Source organism: Gekko japonicus, unplaced genomic scaffold, assembly GCF_001447785.1.
Source record: "Gekko japonicus isolate JY-2015 unplaced genomic scaffold, Gekko_japonicus_V1.1 scaffold3307, whole genome shotgun sequence".
Taxonomy (NCBI): Eukaryota; Metazoa; Chordata; class Lepidosauria; order Squamata; family Gekkonidae; genus Gekko; species Gekko japonicus.
Genome location: NW_015168756.1, coordinates 88,440 through 93,147, shown reverse-complemented (window position 1 = coordinate 93,147; position 4,708 = coordinate 88,440). Strand labels below are relative to the sequence as shown.

Genomic DNA, 4,708 nt, shown 5'->3' with positions numbered 1-4,708 from the left:
GAGCAGGTAAAGAAAGAGGTACTTTTCTCCCTTTCTCACAATACAAGAACTCGTGGGCACTCCATGAAACTGCAGAGCGGTCGGGTTAGAACGGATAAAAGGACGTCCTTCTTCACCCAAAGAGTGATTAACACTTGGAATTCACTGCCACAGGAAGTGGTGGGTGCTACAAGCATGGATGGCTTCAAAAGGGAATTAGATAAGCATATGGAGCAGAGGTCCATCAGTGGCTATTAGCCACAAGGTATAGCTAGGGGCTCTGGGGCAAGTGATGCTCTGTCTTCTTGGTGCTTGGGGGGGGTCAACAGTGGGAGGGCTTCTAATGTCCTGGCCCCACTGCTGGACCTCCTGATGGCACTGGTATTTCTGGCCACTGTGTGACACAGAGTGTTGGACTGGATGGGCCTTTGGCCTGATCCAACATTGGCGTCTCTTATGTGTGTTCATGTGTCCAAGAGGAAGAGAGGACCACGTTGGGCCCCACTCATCTGGGGGAGAAATGGGGGCTTGGGAATGTTTTAAACAAAGACGCTTTCCATTCCGTGAGTGACGCTACTCTCGTGGCCCATGGAACCCATCCCGTCGTGCGCAATTTGGTATTTTCACTTCTTTTAGCCCTCTTCATGCTTTACAAAGCACAGAGGGCAATAATGTGGCATTTGTTTGGCAGTTTGGCATAACTTGAAATTAGTTTGCAGCAAACCTTGCTGAAAGGTGAAAGTTAAGGCTTTGTTGAGAGGGCAAGTTCAGACTGAAGATACATTTAACTCTCGGCTGCATCTAACCTGCGGGAGAACGGCAGATCAGGAGAACCGGAGCCCCGCTGAGAATTCCTAACGTGAGGTTAAGGATTTATGGGAACGCTTTCACCACCTAAGGATGAGCTATTTTGGAATCCGCCCCCCCCTTTGGCCGGCCAAATCTCTCTGACCCCCCATCTATGCCGACGGCATTTGTAATTATGCCTCCCCCACCCCTAGCCTCCCAGCTGTAGAAGGAGAGATAAAATCTTCCCTACCCTCTTCTCAGACATTGGTCTGGTTTCAGCTCCAGATTCATTCTCCCTGTAGTACTATTATTGAATAAGCTGTAATGTTGAGTTTTCCTGCCATGTTAGATGCTGGCCCAACCGTCAGTTGACCGTTCAGGGTGGGCTGGGCTCCCAACTGACCAGGCAGCCAAGGTTCTGAGCCAACCTCACAAGTGGGTTCTGGATTTGTTCTCTGGAGAAGAATCCGTCCCTACTGATGTTGCCTTGGCAACCCACATAACTGGAAGAAAACAGATTTCAACACCTAAGGCTTGAGGGGAATCAACGTGGTGTCAACTAAAACTGGTCAGAAGGATTGCGATGTGTGCAGGTAGTTGAGGACCACACTAGAGAGCTTTAGGAGGGTGTGTTTTGAGCAGACGTTTTGAGAACGTTGTTGGTACCTCATGACGTCTCATGGAAGTTTGAAGTCCTGGAATAACTTGGAAGAATTAACAGAGTTTACCATTGCCTGCCTCTGCGTAGTGATCCTGGTTTTCCTTGATGGTCTCCCATCCAAATACTAACCAGGGCCAACTCTGCTTAGCTTCCAAGATCTGACAACATTGGATTATCCTGGACCATCCAGGTCAGGGCATGCTTCTATGTGCCCTGCAAACATTAATGTTTCATTGATCCCTGCAGAGTATTTGGTACCAGGGCCCTGCCATTAAGATTGACGTTTTCTCTGACTTTCTGGAAAAATGCAGAATGAAAAGTAACAACCATACAAATCTAGACTTCAGGGATGGAAGAAGTCATGTTATTTGTACAACTTTTGTTTTGTTTACTGCAGTGAATCAGACTTAGGGGTGCAGGAAAAAAAATGCCGGTATTTTTCAGCTTCGGGTAAATCAGACCACAAAAATATCAGTAAATGCCAATACCAGTAAGGTATTCAGATTGGGGAAATATTCAGTATTGCTGAATATATTCGTGACTGATTTACACCACCAGAGAGAAAGGAGGCATGTTAAAATGACTTCTTTCCTGCTGGTAGCCCCTACAGATTTCCCTGTCAATTTCACTCCCTGCTAATCAGCTGAGAGTGAAATTGACAAGGGAAACCCTCTCTCTACCTTCCCTTCTCTAGCCCATATTTCCTAACTGGAGAAGGGCAGGCAGGGAATCCAGGCACATTCATCATCATCATCATCATCATCATCATCATCATCATCATCATCATCATCATCATCATCATCATTATAATAATAATTATTATTAATAATAATAATAATACTTTCCATTTATTAATCGCTTTCCCCAGTGGGCTCAAAGCGATGTACAGTTACTCCATATAGACAAGGGACTAACAATGTTCGTAGGGGATAGGGAAGACAACATATATTCACTTTAATTGCACGCGCCGTCACTGCCCGGTGTAGACGTCTTCTGGCTGGCTCCGTCATTTTCCCGCACGGCTGCTTGGTGGCCAGGCCTCAGGACCCTTTCTTTCTCTCCTCGACCTTAGGGAGGGAAAGAAAGGCATTTAACCATGCCCCCCCTTCTTTCCTTCCTTGACCTTGGAATTCACTGCCACAGGAAGTGGTGGCGCTACAAGCATGGACGGCTTCAAAAGGGAATTAGATAAGCATATGGAGCAGAGGTCCATCAGTGGCTCTTAGCCACAAAATATAGATAGGGACTCTCAAGTCTGGGGCAAGTGATGCTCTGTCTTCTTGGTGCTGGGGGGGGCAGCAGTGGGAGGGCTTCTGGAGTTCTGGCCCCACTGGTGGACCTCCTGATGGCACCTGGTATTTTTGGCCAATGTGTGACACAAAGTGTTGGCCTGATCCAATATTGGCTTCTCTTATGTTCTCATGTTCTTAAAGGCATTTAAACATGTTCCCTCCTTCCCCGAGTCTCTCTGCAAGTCCCCTCCTTCCCCGAGTCTCTGCAAAAGTGGAGAGGCTCCGGGAAGAAAGGGCACATGTGTGCATGCCTGCCTTCCCTTCCCCAGCCTGTCCGCCACAGCAGGCAGGCTGGGGAAAGAGGGCAGGCAGGCAGATATGCCTGGGTTTGGGGCACCTGGAGAAGATCAGGAGGGGAGTGCAGGCATGTTTAAAATGCCTTTCTTTCCCTCCCCGATCTCTGGGAGGGAAGGGAAGGCATTTAAACCCAACAGGCTCAGGCTGTTAGGTTTAATCGAGTCCTTTTTTTCCGGTATAGCAAAAAGAACCCGAAAAAAAAGCTGGATAATATTGGCTTTTTCGGGTTCAGTTATACCGGTAGCCGATTACAGATCTCTGATCTGTATTTGGCTTATGCGATACCCGAAAAATACTGACAAGTTATTTTTCAGGTTTTTGGTTCGGCTGTACCCGAATGCACACCCCTAATCGCGCTCTCTCATTCCTTCATTTCCGCTGGTCTTTACAGGTGCATCCTCCTCTTCCTCGACTAATCTAGTGGGTTCCATCACCTCTCCCGGTGTGAGAATTAGAGCGTCGGGGTATGTGCCTTCACAATTGGGTTCATTTGTTGCAGGACAGCTTCACCACACTGCTGTGTTGTCTGAAGTCATTCCTGTTCTGAGAGGGAGCTTTAGGATGCAATGCCTTTTTTGACCTCCCCCCCCACTGCTCCATTTACCTTGCTGACCTTCCCAATTTCCTCATTCTCCCCCCCTCCCAGATCCCCAAATACTCCAAACCACTTTTCTCCATCTTGAGGATCCAGATAAAGGGGATCAAGATAGAGAAGGCAACCAGGGACAAACTCCCCTCTATTACCTTGGCATCCCATCATATCGAAAACATGTATACCGTGCGATGAAATTGCTTGCTTCTTTTTACTCACCTGGCTCTGAAGTTTCACATGAGTTGATGTGTTGTGGGAAAAGGGGAAACTTTGCTTAGCCTTTACTGAGAAGGAGGACTGAAAATTAGATATCAAGAGCCAAAAATATTCTTGGACTCACTGCATCGCTCAGCGGTTGACTCATACTTCCCCTTCCCCTACACCCTGCCACTCGGCATCCGTTCATCCATTCCTGCAGAATGATTTGGGGTGATGTCACTGGAAGGTATCTTTCTGTTCCTGGAGAAGGGCGTGTGCCTTTGCATCTTAGGGTGCTGGTTTCCGTGGTACTGTAGGACCTTAGCATGGGAGATGATGAGGTTTCATTCACTTAAAGCACTGTATATTGTTGTTTGGTCTTGCCACAGCTATACAGATGCACAGTATGATGATTTGCTTATACTGTAAACAAAAAAACAAACAAACCCCAGTTTTCTTCACCATGGAGATGTCATTGTTTTTGTCCAGAAATGGATGACAGGTTACTTGTTATAAATGCTCAAGTCAGGTTCTCACCATCAGCAGGGAAAAATCTTACCAGGGAACTACCCATAACATGCAGTTTATAGTGACGTCTCAGAAAGGTGGTACTTTTTGGTGTAGTGGTTAAGTGCGTGAACTCTAATCTGGGACAACCAGGTTTGATTCCCCACTCCTCCACTTGCACCTGCTGGATGACCTTGGACAAGCCATAATTCTGGCACAGCTGTTCTTGAAAAAGAGCCGTTTCTGTCAGGGCTCTCTCAGTCCCACCTACCTCCCAGGGTGTCTGTTGTGGGGAGGGGAAGGTGTTTGTAAGCCGCTCTGAGACTCCTTTGGGTAGTGAAGGGTGGAGTATAAATCCAATCTCTTCTTCTTCTTCTTTCTTTATTAAACAAT

General features: G+C 47.1%; 1 protein-coding gene across 1 annotated transcript in view; it reads left to right on the top strand.

The window, feature by feature from the left end:
• The window catches only part of TASP1 (taspase 1), a gene marked incomplete at its 5' end in the record, with an annotated part of 142,726 nt that overhangs the window by 71,448 nt on the left and 66,570 nt on the right, over positions 1 to 4,708 (top strand). The gene's annotated exons all lie outside the window — the stretch shown is intronic.